The sequence below is a fragment of the Electrona antarctica genome (genome assembly GCF_951216825.1).
Source record: "Electrona antarctica genome assembly, chromosome: 8".
Taxonomy (NCBI): Eukaryota; Metazoa; Chordata; class Actinopteri; order Myctophiformes; family Myctophidae; genus Electrona; species Electrona antarctica.
In genome coordinates, this window is record NC_136789.1 from 43,546,514 (window position 1) to 43,571,680 (window position 25,167).

Sequence of the window (25,167 nt, forward strand, 5' to 3'; positions counted from 1 at the left end):
GATATGGGCAAGTGCAATACATTTGAGTGCAATATTCCTAAGTGCAATACTTTTGAGTGCAGTATACAGTTGGAGGCCATCGATATTGTCCTTTTATTTTTGCTGAGGTTTGCGTGATCTGCGCAAAAGGACAGTTAACCCATTTTGGGCGGGAACCCCTTTTGGTGTTTTAAACATTATGTTATAATTTAGCTATTGAAAAATAGCAGATCTACAAGCTCATAGCGCGCCACCGAGTGGCGCGCTACGAGCTTGTAGGTCTGCTATTTTTGAAAAATCGTGAAAATATTTATTTCAGAAAACTGGAGGATTTAGAAGGATTTTTTTAAATTTTGAGGTCAGGCCTAAATGGGTCAAATGATAAGGGACAATATCGGTGGCACCCAACTGTAGAATTAAGTGCAATGATGGCAGGCTTTTGACTGTGGTTCATGCTTACACATACGTGTGCTATCTGTTCTCCAGGGTGTTCGGGCAAAACGGTTCCCACGTCGTCCAAACCCCTATAGTTCCGGGCTGGATGGGATATAAGATAGAATGGCAGAGGAGGGTTGTTGGGAAACAGCTGTTGTGGTATTTATATGTTGCAGTATAGCCTATTATTGTTGGGAAGCAACATTGACTTACCTTACCTACATGTAGTCAATGGAGATGTATAATTGGATGTAAGGTTAAAGGTGTCATAATTATTTGGTCCAATGTTCTTTAACACACATATGGTTCCAGACTTATTACCTGCAGCATGACGAAAGGGTGCCAGTTTACACCTGACTCTGCTGTTGGTATGATCTGGTCAAAGAGCTGTCTGGCAACCTGCAATCAATTTGATTTTTTTAAATCACGTCTCGGTACGGCTCCAATTACATACAAAAAAAAACAGTCAAGGACTTAAGGATTAATTGTCTTTTTTTAAGCAATCCTATAAGCTTTCATTGCTTTCAGCTCCCCTGCCTCTTGTAACCCCAGTTATAAATAAAGCACAGTAATTTAATTGGAATTTGGATTTAATAAAAGACAAAGTCAACAATACCTATCCTTTTGTGAAGGGAAACAAAATTGCTTTTATATGTACAACATTTCCCAAAAAGCTTTTGCTACTGAAATAATTTGTATTTGTTTCTATATAATTATAATGACATGCCCAAAATAGGGATGACGCCATGGTGGTTATGGCCCTTTTAAATTAACTGTGCACCAAGTCAGAATTCTTCTTCCCTCTCCAGAAAGGCAGCAGTGTACAAGCCTGCCTGACAATGCCCTAGATTAGACACTTGACAATCATAGAGAGCTCATCAAGCCGAACTTGTCCTATTGATGGTACCAAGTGGCAGACGCTGGGAGGATACCCACAGACTGCCAGTGGCCTGCATGATAATTATATTATTAACTTAACCACATTAACCCTAGCGCCCCTATTCTAGTTGTGTCACAAACAATAGGCTAACATTTGTGAAAATGTGCAAACATTGAGCAAAATAGCAGAACTACAAGATCACATGCGTTGTTGTGCGTTATGTGTTCTGAGTGTGTAGATTGGCCATTCCCGGGGAAGAGATGGTGTAGAGAGGGGGAAAAAAGAGAGGAACACACCAAGTTGCTCTTTAAGAACTTTAAGCCATCTTGCCCATGCAGTGCATGTGGCTTCAAAGTTCAAACCATTGTTTCATCAGGCCAAAATTGTGTCACATCTGCAGGACACCATTATAACGAGGTGATATTATGAATGCAAAGCAAAGAGATAAAATAGACCTTACACTGCGGGCACCCCTGTCCATTAGTGACAAAGCAAAGTCCTTGTGTGGCAAATCATGTGGATCTCACAGTTTGTGCAGTGAACAGTGGTAAAAGGAAAGGAAAGGGATATGTCATTATTGTTTCAACACTCAAGCAAGCAAGTGACACATTTTACAAAAAAAGCACTGAGAAATGTATCAACTTATATACAGTAGGCTACAGTACAGCTTGCAATAGCTGGGTGTCCAAGTTCTTATCAAGTTAATCATTAAGTCATACTACGCTGAAGTGCTCTGAGGCATACAGTAACAGGCAGCAGCTGAAACAGGAATGGTTGACATTTCCTCTTACTGTAGCTACAAAAACTGATGGCACAAATATGTATCTAAAAATAAAATACAGGATAAAATATGAACAGCTGAAGGATCTCATCATAATTCTTTCTTGTCACTACAGTATATCTAGGGTATGATGTGTGTACACAGGTTTGAATTATGATCAAATATATAATCTAAATTGAAATGAATATCTTAGCTGTCAAAAGCTGTGTCCGTCCTTATATTAAAAAAAATGACATTGAGAGTATTCATTCGTCATGTCTTGAATATAATAAATAATCAAGGAAATAAACAAGGAATGTTGTCGGCGTATATGGTCCAGAACTGGGCAGATGCTGTGCAATGTGAATAAGTGCTGCCTCAGTTAAAAAACTGCTAGATGAAGAGCAAGCGCTCCAATGATGGATGTAGATTGGTTGGTTGGTTGGAGAGGGTGGGTGGTACGAATGCTCATCCGCTCGTCCCCTGGCCATCCAGCACCATGTTGCATTCACAGTCCATTTCCTGCAACTGTCCCCCAAACAGGCCGTGCTATTCAGAGAAAGGGGCTTTTAATTGCATTTCCATGTAGGTGTTTTCTGAGGGTGTCATTCCCCAGGCAGAGGGCAGAGTGCTCTGAGACGAGCTCTACATGCTCAGCAGTGCAAGGAACCCCCACCAGGGAAAGTGCGCTGGAGTGGCAAGGCGCTGGAAGCGCGAACAGTACTGTAGGGACTCTTAAAAAAGGCATAACAGCCAGAATATAAATACATTCATGGGCACAGCATTTTTCCTCCTGGCTGAAAAGGCTTTAACCTTTTACGTCACATAAGAGCAGTACTTATTCTGTGATATTTAACTTGCATATCCTCCCTTTCACTCGGGACAGATCATAACTATTAACTTCATTAGCAAATTAATTTATATAGGTCCTCCAACATAGCCGTTTTATTCTAAAAGCCTATGAAGCATCTTCTTTCAAGCTCCATTAGTCCCTCCTGTTTCACCGCTGAATGTCAACATTCAAGAGGTCAACAACACAGGTCATTCACGGCCGTCTACAGTGAGAAACAAACGTTTGTTCCAGCCTCAGATCGGTGATGTCATGATATTGAAGTCCATTCACACTTAACTCATGTAAAAAAGGAAATTGGGACAATGTTCCTGGTATATTTCTGGTATTAAGGGAAAATAACTTAATCCACTGTAATATTGTGGGACAGTAGTAAGAATTGGGCAAAAGTAGGAACAGGATAAGAACATATTATGAGAAAATCCTTGTACGAGTACGAGCAATGGATGAGAAAAGCCTCTCTCCGTCATGACAGTACTCTCTCTTTCATCACCAGCTGCCAAGGTAACCTCAGTCAAACAAAGGAACACTAATTGCCAGTCTCCTCTCTGTAGTTGTAGGATGAGACAGAGGTAAAGAATGCGTGGGGAATGTGTGTCGTGGCACAGAATTACAGTACACCCTTGGCACTGAGCTAGCAGAGATACAGTGTACATTGTCAAAACTGTCACAAATGTAATTTTATGCCTCTCTGTCAATTGGCAATCAATATAAGGCATCACTCGCTGTAGAACAGGCTAGCTAGCTCTCTCTCTCTGTGTGTGTGTGTGTGTGTGTGTGTGTGTGTGTGTGTGTGTGTGTGTGTGTGTGTGTGTGTGTGTGTGTGTGTGTGTGTGTGTGTGTGTGTGTGTGTGTGTGTGTGTGTGTGTGTGTGTGTGTCTGCTATAGCTAACATAACCTAATTAATGTTAGATATTATATCTATCAAATAAGCTATTTGCAGCATTGGGCTGCTGTGCATGCCAATTTGGACATACTTGTGAATTATGTATTCGTTTATATTTTAGCTTAAAACGAAGAAAAAACTGCGGGTCACTTGACCCCAAGAGACAATGACAATGACTATCACTGAAACATGGGTTTGATGACTTTTGCTTTCAATTATCTATTATCAATCTATTATCGTATTTGAATAAAATACTAATAATTGCCTGTAATAAGGGAGGACGGGAAGCTGCTCAGAAAGTGCATGTGGACCTTTACGCTGCGAGTTGTGTGTGTTCTCAGAACAGGTCATGCGGTCTAACAAGCGGAGCAGTAAGCTGGTGCTGAGATTAAGAAGGCATGAAATGTTCAATTCCATGGCCGAAGGATGCGAGATCCAGAAAATACAAAATGTCTTGCCACTGTCTTATATACGATCATAAGATGTAGGCCATTACTATCTTTCTCAAGAATTGAGACCCTGTCTTTCTATATACAGTATGAATATATATACAGTATGAATATATATATATATATATATATATATATATATATACACAGTATACGCAGTATACACACACACACATACTACTGTAAAGGTATTACTTATTTGTACCATAAATGAGATTGTTACTGGGTTAGGGTTAATGCTTTCATATTAGCCTAACTTTAATAAAGCTCGACTAGTTAGTCAAAGGTCATGAGCCTACATTAAGTAGAAGTTACAGTAGCTAATTACTTGCAATGTACTGGCTTGATTACAGAAGTAGGATTTTCACTTTAACTCATCACAAACAGTTAAAAAAACAATAATAATGCTTTCATTTTAGGTTGGCAAACCATGAGACGGACTCTTCTTGTTTATATTTGGCCTCACTGGTGATTTTTCTAAATGCATTCCCATTTAATGTTTGGATGCATTATTGTCCACAAAGGCCTGGGAGAATAGTGTTTTTCTACAGTGACAATCAATTTCAGATAATTCCATCCCGCCTTTAGATCATTAAGCCATGCTAAGCTGCCATTTTGGCAGCTTTAATGCCATTATCCATTTTGTTGGTTTTGTATTTGTCTATTCTGGGGCTTCCTATTGAATATTACATAAATCCATCATTCATCCATTTTACAGCTCCATTTGTATTTAGGCCATTAAGCTGTATACATTAGCCTCAATTACTCACTATTACACATCCATTCAACCTATATGTTATTTTGTTTTTGTTTTGTTTTTTTCATTTGTCTTTTCCTTTCAAAATGGTATTCATGCTAACTAAAGTGTACCAGATAACATATGGGTTCACTGTAGTTCACTTAATTCACTCACTAAAAGGAAAAATGGATTAAATATTTGTACTTTTTTCTTTTTTTGGGAAGGGGAAAAGATTGAAATGTGGTTTTCCAGAGTAGAAGGTAGATGAATATTTCAAGCAGAAAGGTTTTGATAGAGTGCATTCGAGAGTTGCTGGATGTTGTATCTCTGTCCAATGGGTTCAGTGGGCTCCGCGCTTGGAGCACTTTGGCTGCCGAGTGGCAGAGAGAGAATGGCTTCCGTCCAGCTGAGATAATGGAATTGGTATGTTCTCCCTGAGCTGTGCTCCTGGCTGGAGTTAATTCTGTTAATAGCAGGAGCTTCTGCCGTCAGACCCCTTTCCTCAGGATTGAGAGATGCACAGGGAGGGAAAAAGAGCGCACGGGAGGTGGCTTTTGTATACTGGGTGATGGATGTATAATGGATTAACTGGGGACTGGAACCTGTCCTATACAGCTAACAATAATGTTTTAGGAGTTGCTAATGTGCAATCATAGAACTGGGCTCTTCACATTTCAGTCCAGCATTTTCTTAGTCAAATGTCATTGTTCAGAGTCAGAACGCATTCAAAAGTATCTGGCTATTTTGGGGATGTAGAAAAGCTTCTGAAAATGTGTATTGAATGTATACACATTTTCAGAAGCTTTTCTACATCCCCAAAATAGCCAGATAGTTTTGGAGGGCCGAGGACAAGATGGTGCAAGGCCATCCATCACCAAAGACTTCACAAAGCTGTGGGCAACATCCCCTGTGGTCGTGGTTGCCATTGCAGCAATATTTCCAAAATGGACAGATTATTTGCCAGTTCAATCTTGGTGTCTTTGTAGGAAGAACAAAAAGCAGATTTACAGACAGAACAAAACTGCTATTTGCACAAATAATCTGTTCATTACGATCAAGCAGAACATAATAGCCTCTCTTTCTTAAAAGCTGCTGCCTTTGAAGTCATACATAATCATATAAGATGTGTTGATAGACCAGTGAAAAGATAAATATTTGTCAGATAAAGGGACATTAAGTCTCCAGAATGGATTTTCTGCCATTTAACTCTCGTATTTTGTTCACTAACTGTACTCATACTATAGGTTCATTGAGTTTAATTGTGCATGTTCAATTTATTTACCTTATCTTTAAAGCTACTATTCATATCTTGTATTTCTTAGTTACAATGTTTCTTTTAATGCAGAAAGAAGAGAGTTGTCTGTCCAACGTGACGTTGTTTACATCCGTTTTGAAAACAAAATTCTGTGGATCTCGAAAGATGAGTAAAAACGCTGGCAGTAAAGCAGGTCAATAATTAATACCTGGCAGTTAATGTGTTACTGTTAAGTGGCTTCACACACACACACACACACACACACACACACACACACACACACACACACACACTCTCTCTCTCTCTCTCTCTCTCTCTGGTGGGCTCATGGAGATAAGCGGATTCAATTAATTCACAATAGAGAGATACAGTAGCACATTTGTCTAGTGAAGAGAGTGTCTGTTGCCAGAAATTGTAAAATCTCAGAGAGAAATAATACAAGAGATCCAGGTGTTAAACTCACTGTTCCAGCAGGGTTCGGTTTGACTCCTTTTGAAGTATATGCATGCAGTCAGCTTAACCCTAGCTTAACCCTTATGGACACCGAATGCCCCTAGCAGCCGTTATCCCCGAACAAGTAATTAGCTGGTGAATTTACACGGGGAAGATTCATTTCAGTAAGGTGATATTTCTGAATTAACAACCACTGTGTATAGACGATGGGTTCCAGGCCTGGGACATAATGTCAACATCCCATGTTAAGCCTGTGTAAGGGTATATAGAGTGTAATTTGGTAATTGTGAACCAAGGAATTAGACCAAAAGAATGATGCAATTCTAAATTCAACTGCCATTCAACGTTTCTAGTTGCTGCATTGAATTATAAACAATTTATAGGCACAGAGTTGTCCCAGGTGAACTCTGCATGGTTGCCTCTATTACTCAAAGTCTCACTAGACACAAAATTAAAGTCAGTGGCAGGTAGACACCAGCATTCAGACAACACCAACTTTGTCGGATGAAATGGCAGCAGAGGCAGAGTGACACACGGCACATGCTTGCTAGAATACTGGCAGTCAATATTCTGGGTCCCTCGTGTCAACCCGTTTCTTGTATTAAAGACCGGAGATCTCTTCTCCTTTTTCTCCCTCTCCTGCTCACAATGTAAATGCCAAGTGGGCGGTGGCTATAAATACATTGCTGATGACAAATGCCAGCTGGATAGATTAGTGTGCAGTTTTGATTGCCGTCAAATCCATTCTCTGTCAGCTAAAGCAGTGGCTGTAAAACAGGTTCATTGTCTTTGAGCTCGACTCGGAATATGAATTCTGCATGATGTATGCGGTACATACATATATACACTAGAGAAGGAATCTGCCATAAACTTCACCTCCAGTTAATTACTGCGGGCAAACAATGTAGACTCGCCAGAGACTTCACCGAATGCAAGAATCCAGAGATTCACCCCACATCTGATATGAATTTGAACTAAGTAATCGTTGCAACAAAACAATCTGTTTGCTGTATTGTCAAATTTATCCCTTGTTTTTTTCATAAGATGATCTGAAGGAGATGTGTGTGCATTCTTACTAATTACAGCAATTATTACCCAGTGATGACATAAGCGCTCAAACAATTACCCCCTCTATTTCACTGTCTTTCTCTGACTTGTCCTCCCACGTGCATAGGCTAGCTGTCTCTCTCTCTGTCTCTCTGCAGGAATATTTTGTTCCACAAATATATGCTTGTCTTGTACACTAGACACAGAAGAAAAAGCACAAGCGTATCATTCATGACACTGTTGCCAACTTAGAAAGAGAGCAAGTGCAGCTTCACTAGGGGAGTCAAGTTGCTCCTCACTGAGCACAACATGTTGGAACGGTGACACTCTATTATGGCAAATTTACAAGACTGCTGACTAAATCCCGTATATGCCCGACATGTACGGGAAAAAGGCAGCTGTTTGGGTCCCATGAGGCATCCACCTTGATGATAGGACTATTTTCACAGGTATGATGCACAGTGTCGAATAACCACCAATTCTTCTTCTTCATTTAAGCAGGGAAGTTTACAAATAACACATTACTATTTCTCTCTCTCTCTCTCTCTCCCCCCCCCCACCCCACCCCACAGAGCAACTCTCTCTCCCCCTCCCACAGAGCAACTTCAATGCAGCATTTGAGGATTCAGTGTCTTGCTCATGGGCACTTCAAAAGCATTTATTGGGAGAATGCTTCTATATCAGGTCCCCTGACCAGATTTGCTCTTCTCAGCTGCTGCTGCAGGCCTTCTGGGCACTAAATTGCTTCTTTAACTTTGTTAGGCTGCTGCCAGCCCATGAATACTTTATAACTGAAAGATAGCTTCTTCCTAAGACTTTCCGGCACTTTAATGTCACCGCTGGTTTAATACATCAAAGTGTTTTCAATTTCCGCCCATTATGTCCACATATTGGGATATGTTCAGGTGGCAGCTAGAATTTTGGTGTGGAGATAATGATACATGATGAGAAGAGGTGTTGGGAGTATTTAAGTCTTTGATGAACAGATTCTGATCTATGGTCCCTGTTGAGATGCTTTCTAATGTCTCAGCAAACATTTTTATGTGCCACATGGCACAAACTGTTGTGGTGTTTTGTTTAAAATGGAGGAGTGTGAAGGCTACAATAGAAGCCATGTGTGACACTTTATTCCCCTCTCTATAGTTGTTGTACAAAAGTGCTGACCAAAGCAATAGCTTTCGCAGCATGTGATCTCAAACAATAGGGACCTTTTACCTGTCTTTTGCATGAGCAAACAGTGATCTGCAAAAACAAACGCAAGACTGAATGTACTATCAGCATGGAGGAGGTGCCAGATGTCCATAGAAGTTGGGATTAACTTATTTTGCTAATATTTTTGGTCCTGCATACAATGACCCCAAAATCTATTCAACAATCATTTTACATATATTGTAATGAAATGAAGAAATGTTATTGATTACAGATTACTATGGAAACCTGCAATCAGTCAGTCCTTCCGTCCGTCCGTCCGTCCATCCGTCCGTCCGTCCGTCCGTCCGTCCGTCCGTGACGCCACCATATATGGCAGTCAGTCCGTCACGCCTCGTGACACGCTCCATATATGGCCGTCTCCATATACTGTATGAAGATCACGACACTGACCTCATCAAACCCTGAAGCCATACATGGAGAAGACTGGATCATCACCTAGATCTGTATGTATGGAGCTGGCCAGCAACTCTAAATCTGACTTCAAACCTCAAACTCTTAGATCTCCATATATGGAGCTGACCTGTTCTGACATTCCATATGTTAACCCTCCCCACCCGTCCTTCCTTTTCAATGTCTCCCTTTTGACTGATACCTGTCCATTCAAACTCTAGACGGGCCCGCCCCAAAGTTATTAGCACAGCCGCGCCCGGCGGGGAGCAGACGCTAGTCCGACATGCGGATGAATGTCGGACTAATGCCCTGTCTGAAAAGCGTCCACCTCCCACGCCCGGCAGCCGGAGAAAACTAGATTTCTCACCAGGCCCAAAAATTAAGGCCCAGCCCTACCTGGGCCCTAACTGGCCCGAGGGCCCGCCTGGGCTTACTAATTAGCACAAATAATAATATATATTTTTTAAAGGTCCGTATATGGGCATTCCCAGACCTGTTGTTTCAGCACGACCTCAGGAGGACGTCTTACTGGTTATATAAAAACTACAACATATAACATCATAAATCGTTACTGTTTCCCAGACAGCAACGGCCTAATGCCCTCTGCCCTTTACTGTGGAAGACCTTGGCATACTCCAGAGAATCATGAAGCCTGATTTATATTTTGTCGTATGATGGTATAAGTAATTAAGTAAGTATATTAGAGTGGCTTATTGTCGATATTGCCTGAGAATCCCATGCGCTAGACCCCTGGAAGATGGATTGCTGGATTGGTGGGGCACAAAACCTACCACCAGATCCCAGAACCTAATGCACAACTTGGCTGTTAAGAGCACAAGTCGTGACTCGTGCTACGCATACAGTAACAGTTTATGCTGTTAAGTTGGGGGTGTCCAGGATTGAATCCAGAGCCTTAATGGTCCAAAGGCGAGCGTGCTACCAAGTACTAACAGACACTAGAGTCATGACCAGTGGTGGAAAAAGTACTCAAATGTTTTAGTAAAAGCATAAATGCTGCAATATAGATGTACTCCGTTACAAGTACAAATGTACTCAAGTAAAAGTGCAAAAGTATCGGCATCAAAAATGTACTTAAAGTACCAAAGGTGTACTCATTATGCAGAATATGTCCTGTTTTCAGAAGTTTTCAAATGTGAAAAAATCTTTTGAAAATAGCAGATCTACAACCGAAATGTAGCCTATATAGGTCTTAAGTGGTTAATGTAGGTTTTGTTATAATATTACAAATCTACAAGTAACTACAGTAACTAAAGTTGTCAAATAATTGTACTTGTACTAATACTCAACTAAAGTACAAATACCTAAAAAATTTACAGTACTAAGTAAATGTACTTACTTTCCACCACTGGTCATGACCAGAGGCGAATACTTCTTAGAACGGTCATGGGTGCCCCTCCCCGCCGCAGCTGGGAAAAAAACATTCTCAAAAAGGGGACAGGCAGCCCCCCACCACCCCCGTAAAGGTGTGAGTACGTGACAAAACGACAGGGGGGAGGGAAGCTCAGGGGTGCAAATTTGTTTGCACAATCACACAATCACATCGGATTGCGCTCTGAACTTGTAGATCTGTTATTTTTTGCACAATATAATGTACGGCAGAGTAAAAGCTTAACATAAAGCTGAAAATGCCTGAGCTCCAACATTGTTCAAATTGTTAATACATTAAGGTGACTCTTTTCACCAGATGTGATAATGAAGTTTTTTCATTTAAAGGAGCATTCAGTGATTTGGGTGATTTGGAAAAAAACCCGGTCCGCGCCGGTAACAAGATGTGCACATGCACGCTCTACAGTGGGGGGGACACACGACAGGCCAACAGCACATACACCAAGGCCCGCCCCCGCTCGATCATGATTGGCGGAAGGCCCCTCTCTATTCTGATTGGATGACGGCTGGGCCACCAAGCCAAAAACGAAACTTAAGGTTTTTATTTTAGCCCAGGGGTTAACTGGGGACAGGGAGGAACTCCTTATATGGTCAGCACACTCTATAGTAGGGAGGATTATCACAACAAAACAAAAAAAGAAGTGATATTTGAATTAAGTGAAATCACTGAATATACCTTTAAAGGCAGGGCAATCAATAAGGGACAACTTCAGATATTTACATACTAGTATTTTTTTTTTGACAACAATATGAGTTGCTTTAAAAACAAATTATATGGAAATGACTTCAATTGAGAAAGTTCTCCATGCAGGGTCTGCAGGGTATGAAGAATTATGACATATGAATAGAGGAAGTTACATTAAAGTATCGACTGTATTCGCATGTAAATGTGCAAGACTTCCATCCTCGTATTTGAGACCATGTGAGAGTGCAGGGACTTCTTCCACTCCCAACATCACAACATTTGATTTATTTAATGTGTTCTGAATGCTAGGGCTGGTCAGTTAAATATCTCTTGTATATTATTTGAATTTACAACATTTAATTATCCTGTTGTCCTGTCTTTCATAACAAGATACAACGTGCATTCATATTGATTTCTATGCTAATCCTACCAGTAACAGCGCTTGCTGTGTGTGTGTGTGTGTGTGTGTGTGTGTGTGTGTGTGTGTGTGTGTGTGTGTGTGTGTGTGTGTGTGTGTGTGTGTGTGTGTGTGTGTGTGTGCGTGTGTGGTGTGTGTGGGGTGTGTGTGTGTGTCTCTTGACTAGAAACAGGAATGTTGATGGGCTGTCTAATGTGAGTGCTGTGGCCAGGCCTGCAAGTAGTCCCCCACTCAACACATTTGGACGCTTCATTGCACTCTGGGAAATATTTCATGAGCTCTAAGTGACTAAAACATACTGTGAGCATATTTTATCAGATCTTTGCATTTTAATATGCTTGAGATATTTAAAAGTTTGCGGTTGAAGAGTAAAAAAAGAAAAGACCTTTGCCCCTTAATTCATTATGTAAACTTCAGCAATCCATTTTCAGGGATTTACAAGATAATGATTTCTGCAAGTTCTGTTATTGCAATTCTGCTTTATTCAACAACATGCAGATGGAAGTATCACAATGATAAGGGATAAAGAGGGCTAATAGTAATACACAACCAAATCTGGAGAAGGGTTCATAGTTACAGTAACACTCAGGATTTTGCTATGTATAACACAGTTGTCAGCCAGATTCAAAGCCATGCATAGCAAGGTCAGTCATGCTCAAACAAAGCAAACTAAAACCATGACCATTCCATGTGGCCCAAAAAAGTGCTAGACAAAATGCCTTCGAAAACAAAAGGACAAATACAGTATGACAAATAAAGATAATAGAAAAGTGCACTCCTCAGAGTGCAAATCTCTGCCATATTGGTTTGCCTTCCCAGGGCTGTGTCAGTCATGTGGTGCATGCTGCCAGGAGTGCAGGACATTAGGAAGTTGTGTGGGGGGAAACAGAGTTTGTATAACAGGCAAACTTTGTGACGCCCGCGGGCAGAAGTGAAAGCTCCCTTCGAGGTGCGGCCAATAATGCTTCACAGACAGTTTCCGCCAGTAAAAATCCCATCCCGTTCCTCCGTAGAGGATTTCATTATCACCTATAATGTTGTAACAATCCAATATAGACTTACCTCTAGGCTCCTCGTTGTAAAATGATGCTATATACACCGGTACTATCTTGTACTAGAAGCCACACGTAGTGTATGCAATCAATCTAGTTTTAAGAAAAACATGTTTAATTTGCAATGAAACACTACTCATAACAACGCCTGACTTCTGATTGGTAGAGCTTGTGTTACAATGGAAATATTTTGAATCCACCTCAGTGAATGTGACGTGTGTAGCTTCCCTCATCTTCCCATAGCACAATATTGTAAATCGTCGCTCAAAATCACTACCAGTCAACTACAATATTAAACAACACTTATAAGACAATTAATGGTTGATGTTAAAAAGAAGCAAGCTAAATGATTGCTTTGGCTGGAATCACGGGGGAAGTATGCACAATGGCTCATTAGAGAAGGAAAAAGGCATTTTTGCTTCTATATTAATGCTATTTCCATTTAGTCTTAGTTAACTATAATAACATTGGAATGATCAAAGTGTAAGAATGAAGAAAAATATGTTTTACCACAACTGTAGGATGTTCTGTCATATTTTTTGTAACTTCATTATTCTTCGTTTGTTAAAATAACTAACATTATTCATCACCTGGCTGTGATGAAAATATTTAATTTTTTTTTGTTTGTTTGTTTATAAATACATCAAAGATGCGATTATAATCCATGTCTAATGGATGAAGCCTTGGCCTGGAAGAGAGGTCATCAGACGGTCTCCAAGCTATAGACGAATCCACAGAGGGGCGCCCCGGGTGCAGCCTCCACCGAGGTGCAACCCGCACCAGCCATGCTATAGCATTGGCCACACCCGGCCAACAGGGAAGTCAGCTCACCCCTGCCCACTTTGACAGACTGGCATGGCTTAGGGTTGGTGACAGAGTACAGCATCTTGCAATGGGTCTGGTCCACAAGATTCGATACTCCACCAAGATACCCATGTACCTGTCTAGATACTTCCTTAATGTTAACGAAGTCCACACCCACAACACCAGAGGGAGTGCAACGATCCATGTACAACCCAGATTCGGCACAAACAAGGGACTAAATTATTTTCGCTCCTATGCCACCAAAATGTGGAACGCCCTACCAACAGTCATTAAGACATGCGAATCCCTTGACTCCTTCAAAACCGCTCTCTAAGGTCACCTACGGATGGCTGCAATTCGAAACTGGCCCCCTTAAAATCTGATCCCCCCCCCCCCTAGCTCCTACGTCTCACCAGACATGCATGCATCCATCCTTGTCCACACATGGCCTTAATCTGGTGTATTTGATTATTATTTTATTTATTTATTATTATTTAATAATATATATTTGTAAAAGCATGCTGTGGTGTATTTGATTATTATTTTATTTACGTATTATTTAATAATATATATTTGTAAAAGCATGCTGTGGTGTATTTGATTATTATTTTATTTACGTATTATTATTTAATAATATATATTTGTAAAGGCATGCTGTGGTGTATTTGATTATTATTTTATTTATGTATTATTATTTAATAATATATATTTGTAAAAGCATGCTGTGGTGTATTTGATTATTATTTTATTTATGTATTATTATTTAATAATATATATTTGTAAAAGCATGCTGTGGTGTATTTGATTATTATTTTATTTATGTATTATTATTTAATAATATATATTTGTAAAAGCATGCTGTGGTGTATTTGATTATTATTTTATTTATGTATTATTATTTAGTAATATATATTTGTAAAAGCATGCTGTGGTGTATTTGATTATTATTTTATTTATGTATTATTATTTAATAATATATATTTGTAAAAGCATGCTGTGGTGTATTTGATTATTATTTTATTATTATTTAATAATATATATTTGTAAAAGCATGCTGTGGTGTATTTGATTATTATTTTATTTATGTATTATTATTTAATAATATATATTTGTAAAAGCATGCTGTGGTGTTACATTATACAATGATGTCCTCATATTGTCAATAATCTGATGAAATAAGAATGAAGGGGGAAAAAGACAACGAGAAAAAAAAGCAAGAGAGCATTGCCCTCAATAAGGCTTCATCAACTTGAAGCAACAGCAATATTGTGCTTTCATTACCACAGTTCACTGTCGGCATGAGACTTTGATGTGCATGTGATGTGCAATTGTGCAATTGTGCTATCATTACTACAGTTCAGTGTTGGTATGAGACTTTGATGTGCATGTGATGTGCAACTAGAAAAGGAAAAAATGAAGTGTTTCCGCTCACATCACACAGCTACTGATCTTGTTGAAAACCATCGCTTTCCATGACTTCCAATTAGAATATTCTCCTACGTGGCCGTCATGAATCATACAACAGATCACGAACCCTTAATGGAGACATTGAATTACTGACAGCTTGGACTTGGTTGTTTCCTGATCATGTAACTCTGTGCTCAATGATGCAAGGGATGGACTGAAATGACTGTCACTTGGATAAATTTATAATGCAATATGCAAAGTGAAAAAGAAGCATACCAAATTATACTTTGATTGGGGATATGATTGCAGCCATGATGAGGGGTAATGATGGCAAATAATCTGGCTGCTAATGGGCCTAACATATAATAAGAGAAGACTGGTATGCATGTCATAGAGCTAATGTAAAACATTGTGCATAGTGTACTGTATAGTGTACTGTAGTTTATTTCTGTAACTGCATATATCCCTATCAAAACATATTTTCTGATGTAATGCATGCAACAAATGTAGTTGTTTCTGCACTGCCTAATAGCACTAATTTAAATATTTTTGCTGCATTTGAGGAAAATCTTGATCATCTTGACATTAAAACCATTTAATGGGTTCAAAGACTGAGTCCTGTTGAACATTAATCTAGTTTAAAGTGGCACTATGTTACCCTTATGGATAAAATGTAATTTTGTCCCATCTGTATAGTAGAGTATGTTAATTCAATATAACTTGTAAAATCGGGGTGGTTGTATGTTGTCTGCATGCTCTTCAAAAGAGACATTTAGAATTTTTTACCCGATGGTCAAAAATGAATTGATCCCCTGAGCAAGAAGGTATAGGATCTATTACTAGGGTCGGCAAACTTTTTGACATGTTTTTATTTTCTTGATAGTCAGTGTAGTGTAGTAAATTATGAACCACATCAAAATGTTCCAACAGATTTGGACTGTTTTCTCCTTCTGAAATATTTTCTTTCACATCAGGATGTAAAGATCATTAGACCCAAGAGCAATAACTCACCTCTCTCCCAGGCTTCCTCCCCAGTCAGAGTTTGAATGAATGTAGAATTATGTGCAGGATGTAATTTGCATACGGATTTGAGGAAACTTAATTTAGTTGACTACATTGCATGTATTTTAAACCAAAAATCATCTCTCTCACACTTATGCAAGTGTGAGTGATCACCCTCCCCACCTCCCCACAGCATAGCTGTCTATAGCATAGCTGTCTATAACAGGGTGGGTCTGTATCTCCATCTGTCTGTCTGTCTGTCTCCATCTGTCTGTATACCAGAGCAGGTCAGCCACGTGCATACAGCGAAACGCACAACTTGGTTAATGCTGCTACACACCAATCACAGCTCATGCTACTACGTGCATACAGTCAGTGTATACAGCACAACCCAACTTAATTTCCCTTGGGATCAATACAGATTCTACAGTATCCATCCATCCATCTCTAATCTATCCAACTACTCTAAACTATAAGTTCTGTAGACTACATTATCAACGCATCTACTGTACACATCAGTGGTGATGTGAAGATATGCATATCACTGTAGCCAATGTGAAAAGATTAAGAAAAGCACTTCTCCCACTGCATTATGACTGAAGAATTGTATTTATGTGCATTTTAACCCTTGAACTCCCGTTGACGGATTGGACGGAATTGATCATTAAGATGTATGCAGGGGCGATCCTAAAGTCTATGTAGGCACAAGGCGAAAGTTCCCAATGTTTTGAAGGCCCTTGAGGCCTTTTTGTTGGCCTTTTGTTAAGGGGTGACCTTTACAGAATGTTTTAGCAACTTCACACCAGAATATTAGCCTACCTCTAGAATGGCTGTAATATTATATCCATGTATTACATAATATGCATAAGCATAGATCACTCCCATGCCCTCCAGAGTCAATGTGGCAGCATTCTAACTTGTAGTCTGTAACCACCAAATAATTAATTGCTGCGAATTGGGGTCAACTCTGGTCATCTAGCAGCCATACCCATTTCAAAGTTGTGGCAGAAATGGCGTATTTAGTCAAATATCTCCACTTTTCCATGAGCTTCATGGGGACAGCATTATCTTTATGCAACCAGGTTACATTAACTGAATATATGAAAAGTTGAAAACTTCCTTCAATGACTCCATAGGGCTAGGGGTATGGGACACACAAATTGACAGGTGTGATTAATTACCCTGCACCAACACGCACAGTAAATTTGTTGACACGTGGGGCAATTTAGGGAGGTTTTCTACAGAGATGCCATTGTAAAGGGGTGTTGCTTTAAACCGATACTATTGTCTATACTCAATTTCAATGTGTACATGGACGACTTAAACAGCTAAAAAGAGTGTAAAAAAAGCATATCATACATCACATTCCATGCTCAACCACAATTGTCATTCCGGCCAATCACAATTTGCGGCCTCACTTTTGTCTTCAATGTTTGTTTACATAGACCCTCAAAGCTGGGCTTAGGATCTGTTAGTGTCCCTCAAAAAGATTTATGCTGATGATTTAGTTGTACTGTCTCCATATAGTGCTGGCTTACAGCAGCTACTCTAGGGTCTGCTCAAAATATGACATGTTTGATATAAGTTCAACTCAAAACAAAAGAGTGTGGTTATGATCTCTGAGGACAATCAGAAGCTCACCTTTCCCTCGCTCTCTCATTGGCAGGTGAGGTTGTGAAAAAGTTCCTGCATATGGGTCACATAATCATGCTGATGTGAACGAAAATACATCGCTTGGATGCACCTGGGACGTATCCTCAGTGATCATCGGGGTTTCGGGTCTTGCGAAAATCATACCCCTCACTCGGGTGACCCAGCCGGGGTGATCAAGTCCCGACTTACGTCCCAGTAGCTACCCTCGATCAGACCCACTAGGGCCAGGGCCACACAATCCGTTGGATCCACTCCGGAACTACTCTGCCGGGACTGGGAGGTACAATTCTGGCATGTGGAGGGACTAGGCTCTGTGGGTTGACTCCTGTCCGGGCCCCTCCTATGTCTCACCAGGTCCACTCCTGCTCTCACCAGGAGTACCGCCAGGACCTGTGCGTTGCACCAGACTCCCAGCACCAGCCACTTCATTCAGGAGTGGTGGTTTCTTGAGCCACAATGGTTCCGCAGGCTCCACCTGGGCAACTGTGGTACTGCAGGCTCCGCTTGCGGCTCGAATGGCCCTCCTAAAGGCCTCATCGAAGGTTTTTGGGCTTCCTCCTCAGGCTGGGGCGCCAGTATGGGCTTACTGCTCCCGGGGTGCCGTCTACATTCCGGCTGTCACCCGTCTCTCCGTTGGTCACCAGACTATACCTGGTTGTCACATAGTCTATTCCTATCTATTCCTGTGCAGTGCCAGTGCTGTAAGTAGCTATATGGGCAAGCCAACATGCTGGCACTACACTACAGTATACAGCCCACATGTGGTGCCAAAAATCATGAAAAAAAAGGAAAAAAACTTCAGGTGGCATAATGCTTTCCGAATATTCCTGAAACTCCCTAGATCGACTCGTGCAAGTGAAATGTTTGTGACCATTAATGTACTCGCCTTTTATGCTGTATTGAGGAATGTTATGTTTAGATTCATGTGTAGACTGATGGGAGTCAAATAATGTATTAATTATGGCCTTAACAGGGATCACACAGAGTGATAAAAGGTATTCCTCATGAGTCATGCTTCTGGAAGTGGAAACACTGGAGGCAATGTTTATGTTTTAAATTGATTTGGAATTTATGGAGTGAAATAAGCCTGGAACTCATATTGTGTTTGAAATAAAGTTACCATCATAGTGGGTCACTGCACATTTGCCACAGGGGTAAAGCTTGTTGGCCTTTCTGACCTTTTATATGCTGTTCTTGAATAGTACTGTACTGTATATTTGTGTCATTAAATGTTTTGATGAATTTAGTATGAAGGACCCCAATAGAAACAAGGCAATAGGTTTTCTTGGGCTTGGATCATTTTAGCAGACCTTGTATTGAACTGTACTCCCTGTACTTCCTGTGCTTTTTTCTGCAAACTGTTAATAATAAGTATTCAATCAATCAATCAATCAATCAATCAATCAATCAATCAATGCCTTCGGGGGCCCTCTGGTGGGAGGGGCCCCAGGCTACGGGTTTAGCCTGCTGGGAATGAGTGCTCATATGCTGTATACATTACGTATGTAGGGTATTAAGTAGTGTTAGCCAGGTAACTGCTGAAAGCCTTTTCAATTGCACAGGGATGCCATGCCATTATCAGACTGTGTCTTGTTATAGAATATAACTATTACAAGAATGCTGGTTTAAATCTGTATTCACAACCATGTACTCTAATTCTTACGAAAACTGCATTCATGTGGCATTAACTAGGTTTATATGGAAATGTTTCCATTTGATTAAGTTAATCCAGCCTTCTGTGGTTTGTGGGAGACAGAGGGAAACAGAGCAGCTTCCCTGACAAGCTCATCCATCAGCACAGCATGCTCAAGTCCCCATCAAGTGCCTCCACCGCTCTATAAAGTGGAGGAGAGGTGTCACTCCTAAACAGGATATATGGTCTCTCACAGAGACACAAATTAGACAATAAATACATTACAGTGGATGCGGTCTCTTCCACAGTAACATCTTTGTATTGCCTTTGTGCCAGAATCAACACTAGGCTACCAAGCACTATTAGGAGAGGCCGCTTGTCTGTTGACATCTCATACACAATAACATTACATCAGCACCTAGACACATTAGCATAGGATATAAACCAAGGTAAAACATTTCAGATTACTCATTAACGGTTTAAATAGTAATCTATAACAGGTTTTTTTACACAATAAATTTTTCATTAACTTTCAATCTCCTTTCAAATTAATGAACTTAAATGCTACTGTATGTTCATTCTCCCTATACTTCATTAATTCTGTGTTGGTTTTATCTGTCAGTTTTAATCTTATTGTGGGTTCAAGCCCAAAGGGCTGAAAGACTGTTTTGTACAATTGTTTTTCTTCTCCAACTGCAATGGTTTTGCAAATTCCCATGAGGTTGTAAATGGAATGGTTCCATTTTCACCAATGAGTGGAAGTTATGTGCATTACTTGAACAACATATGGCCCAAATCGGCCTGATGACAAAACTTTAGTGGCTACGTTTTGGCCTATTACGTTTGAAACTTAAATCCCACAATCTTCAAAGGTATGTCTTTTTTCCTGGATTTTGTGGGTCCAGATAAATCTATCCATATAAGCCGCACCCATTAGTGCCAAGATAGATTTTTTTTCTGGATCTCCTGAATCGTAGGTCTGATTGTTATCAGATTTTCGAAGCTTATCAAGACTGTCAGATATTGACCAATGAACTTCAAAAGGGCATCGCTCAGCACAAAAACGGAACAAAGTAAAAAGTCAACAACCCTTGCTTAGGCCAATCATCACAAAACCTGCAGGACACATCGCAATATGTAGCTAATAGATATAATACATATTGTTGAAGTGCACCTTTGCTCCAATCCACACCAAACTACACTTTTCAGGGGTCCGGCATGATAATAGTCACACCAGGGGTCACATTGTGGAACCCTGCGTCAGGGGCCATGCTGTACAACTCGGCGTACTGCTGCCAGGGGCCCCTGAGGGCCACACGTTGTACAACCCAGCTTACTGCTGCCAGGGTCCATGTCATACAACCCAGCTTACTGGAGTCAGGGTCAATGTCGTACAACCCAGCTTACTGGAGTCAGGGTCCATGTCGTACAACCCAGCTTACTGGAGTCAGGGTCCATGTCGTACAACCCAGCTTATTCCTGTCAGGGTCCATGTCGTACAACCCAGTTTACTGGTGTCAGGACTCAGGACCGTCCGGGAGCCACACGTTGTGAAGGTACACAGTTGCTCAAATCCACAACAAACTTGCCACAAATACTGTTCAGGGGTCTGCCATGAGAATAGTCACACGAGGGGCCACAATGTACAACCAAGTTGACTGTGTCAGGGGCCCCCAGGGGCCATGTTGTACAACCTAGCATACAGCTGCCAGGAGACCCTTAGGGCCACATTTTGTACAACCCAGCTTAGTGCTGCCATGGGCCGCCAGAGGCCACACGTTGTTAAGGTGCCCCGTTGGTCTGATCCGCACCACACTTGTCTGGCATGACAATAGCCACAACAAAGAGGAAAAAATGAAAATACACACATATGGTACAGCAGTGTTTACACTTTAAATGACATTGGACATTTGTGTAACCTTTATTTTATTTTTTTTAATTACACAATGTTTTTATGTGATAGTCTCTGTTACTGACTTCTGATTACTGATGTTACCTGATGTAAAGTAACCTTGTTGTAAAGTGTTAGGTCTACCTAAAATAACAAAACCCCTGATCCAATTAAATATTCTGGACTATTACCTTTTTAAATAGCTATTATGTTGTATGTGAGATATCTTGTTATGCAATGACTGTCACAAAACTGTTTGAAAAAAAACCTGCCCGGCTTGCCTACCCACGACCCACAGACTTTGGAAGGCATATATTATTCTCAATGTACAGTGACAAATGCAACAACAACACCTATGCCTATCATTCTGTCCTTAAAATGCTTGGAATAATGTAATAAGAGATGGCACATGATGCGGTCACACGTTTTAACGACTTTCTAGATTGCTACAGTAGATTGCCAAAAGCCATGCTGTGGATGTTGTATAATCCTCACGTTAAAGCTAATGATCTCCAATCAAAGCTAAGGCACACGTGCCAAGTACATGTGGAGACATAAAGGTATGCCAAGTTAAATATGCCCCCCCCCTTCAAAAACCGCATTAGCAATTAAATTAATGCATTTTTTAGCAACACTAGCAATGTAACATCATTATTTTTCCTGTATTTCTCAAGTGCCTATTTTGTTTAAAATAGACAAACATTGGAGCCTAGAAATACAAACAATATGGCATATAATCACACACATTTATAATAAAATCATACACATTATATACTATATTATACACACAACATAAAAACATTTAAATTCTAAAGCTAAATTAATTATTAATACTACTACTACTACTACTACTATTACTACTACAAAGATCAGCATTCAGCAACACTCACCTCTCTAAACTTGGTGCACACTGGTCCAGCTGTAGAGTGTGGTTCAGTATTATACGGGTCATGACACATTGCACCTGATGGTGGTCTGATCTCAAATGCCTGGCAGGCAGGCACTCATTTGCTGCAGTGTGGCTCTGACCCGTCACTCTTCTGCCATCTGAAAAGGAACCAGTTCAAGGAGTGAAGAGAGGCTATTTCAGCTTAGCAGTGAGTTCACATGAAAGGGCAAATATAATAACCGTGTTACACCGGCCTTGTATAATTTTCTTTCAATCTTAATCCTTTTCTACTCCTACAGCTATCTCCCTCTCAGCTTTCCAGTGAAGAAAAACACTTTCCACTACTAATAAAAAAAAAAGATTGCATATCAATTGGTGAATAGGAGGAAAAGACAACAATATCAGAAACAATCAATTCACTGCCAACTATGGCATGTACAACAACATTCTCAATCTTCATTTTTGGCATCTGGTGATGACAAGGCAATGAATACCACAATCGAGACTTTCAGAGTGCTTGCAGCGACATTACGTGAATTTACTACAGAACAGAGAAAGAAATAAGGCAAACAAAAATAGGTTCATAAAGCTGCTTATGTCCTATGTCAGTGCTATCTATGTGGTATAAATTGTATGTGGAAAGGGGGAAGCTTTGTATTGTCCTTTTCTTTTTATGTTACAGTAGCAACATACAGTAGCCTACAAGTCAAATTTGAGGAGCACAATATAAAAACAAAAATAATGTGTGGGTGAGAGATAGAACTGTATGTGTCAGGGTGTAGCAAAGCAGGTGGACTCAAATGCAGAGACTGAGGTAGTGTTTCAGAATCAAGGCCTTTACTTGGGAGTTCAGCACAACAAGGAACAGGTATACAGATAATAACAAGCTGACATGAAACTCGAACCACAGGAATACAGAAACGACCAATACACTGACACACTGGTAATGTAATTTGATGACGATGTGACAAACATTGAAGTGACAGAAATGTATATAAACAGTGGACTTGGAGTGGGCAGGGAACAGAATTAGCTGGGAAACAACTGGAAGGAGGATGTGACAGGCAGGGCACAGCAACATAAGACAGGTGAGTAGGGAAAGGTGGCTGGTGTAGGGTTACAAGAACCCAACAACACGCCAAAAAATAACCCCAAACAATATTCTATGAACACACACACACACACACACACACACACACACACACACACACACACACACACACACACACACACACACACACACACACACACACACACACACACACACACACACACACACACACACACACACACACACACACACACACACACACACACACACACACACACACACACACACACACACACACACACACACACAAAACCTGACTAAACTAAACTATTAATGTTGATAAATGCTGTTGGGATTTAACTATTTTATTTACATTTACCTGTAATTTCATTCATGAAATTCATCATACTAATCATCATAATAAATCACAACTACTTTAAAGCACATTTTACCATTTTGAGTTACAACCATTATCAGAATTGGGTTATACGGGTGTTATACAACTCATAATAGGTGTACTGCATATTTAATCTTTCCCTTTATTTGTTAATATCGAAATTCATACAATAGCCTACTTAAAATTGTGTTCACACGATTGGTAGGTTTGTCTCAACTAAGTCAAATGCATTTAAACAAGTCAAAGTAAGTAGAAACATTTCTCCAAACAAGGAAATGCTTCAACAGAGTATTGTGTCCCAGTAACATACTGCAGCCAGCACTGTATTCTTCCTTCGGCCAAGTAACATGCATCTTCTTCAACAATCCAACATAATTCCTATGTATAAGACATGATGCGTCTTGAAGGAACTTTGACATGGACAATATTGCCAGTCTTTAAAACACAGGCGTATTTTCTTAGCCCTCCTAAATACGAACCCTGAGAGGCTGTGTTGCTACGGGGCTAGAGTACATAAGACAGATGATAAGCAACCTCCTCTGCCCCCTTCATTTTTTTTTTACTCTGTCCCTTCTGGCTAGCGCAAGAAACATACTAACACACAAGAATGGTTAAGTGGCCCTCTTTACTTCAGTCTCAAGCCTCCGGGGAGTGTATTGCATTACCTGGCCAAGATTGCAATATTTCTTCTTTACTGTGTAGATTACAAAAAGCAAAAACTGAACTTGTATTCTGCCCACACGTACAGATACAGTATACTCTACCAAAGGTTTAGTGTGCATACTTGTACACATTTTATGTGGAATGAAAAACGACAGCAGAAGAAGAATCGAAGCTATATTGACTGTCATTTATTTGCCTTTTGGTAGGCTAGATCGTGGTTTTGAATTTGTACTTTCATACATGTGCTGCTATTTGGAAAGAAGACACTCAATCATGATGTGAATCTCCTTTTGGCAGAGAACGCTGCTTTGGTTGACTGGCTGGATTCCTCTCATCTCACCCGACCACAGACGTGCTGCAGATTTGTCACCATCATCCACAGGCTTATCTCAACTGTGTTAAAACCCTCTGAGTAAATGTTTCCCATCGGAGCGCTTCAGCATCACAATAACCGGGTATCCTACAGCAGGGCCTTTTAAAAACACCCCTGACTGTGAAAGAGAGGTTAAAATACGTAACAAAATAAAGAGAATACATAATGTGAATACAGCTGATGTACAGTATGCTGGCCATGGTGCGTCATTACTATACTGTATAAGAGGATTGTCAAAATTTCCATCTTTCAGTGGAAAAGAAAAGAAAACAGGAACAACTTAAGTAATTGGCTTTGGATGTTGTAGCTTTATCCACTTCAGTTTCCATGCTCAGCTGGAGGAACCTGCCATGCCTGTCAGATCTTCTTGGCTGTTACTGTGATGACCAAGGAGAGAGGAAAAATGTCCTCCATCTCGTAAGAGTAGGGGGAAAAATACCGGTTCATTCAAGTGGAAAGGAACATCTCGTTATAGACGTGAAAAATGCCAGGTTGGCAGCAGCAGAA

At 40.3% G+C, this 25,167-nt stretch overlaps 1 protein-coding gene across 4 annotated transcripts in view; it reads right to left on the reverse strand.

The window, feature by feature from the left end:
- The window catches only part of LOC306928397 (roundabout homolog 2-like), a 232,871-nt gene that overhangs the window by 169,888 nt on the left and 37,816 nt on the right, over nucleotides 1-25,167 (reverse strand). For 3 of the 4 annotated variants that reach the window (XM_079508458.1, XM_079508457.1, XM_079508459.1), the window contains one exon: nucleotides 22,178-22,334. The exons of the other annotated variant lie outside the window; for it this stretch is intronic. The gene's annotated coding sequence lies outside the window, so the exon portion shown is untranslated. The remainder of the gene's footprint in view (nucleotides 1-22,177; nucleotides 22,335-25,167) is intronic. 4 annotated transcript variants of the gene reach the window in all.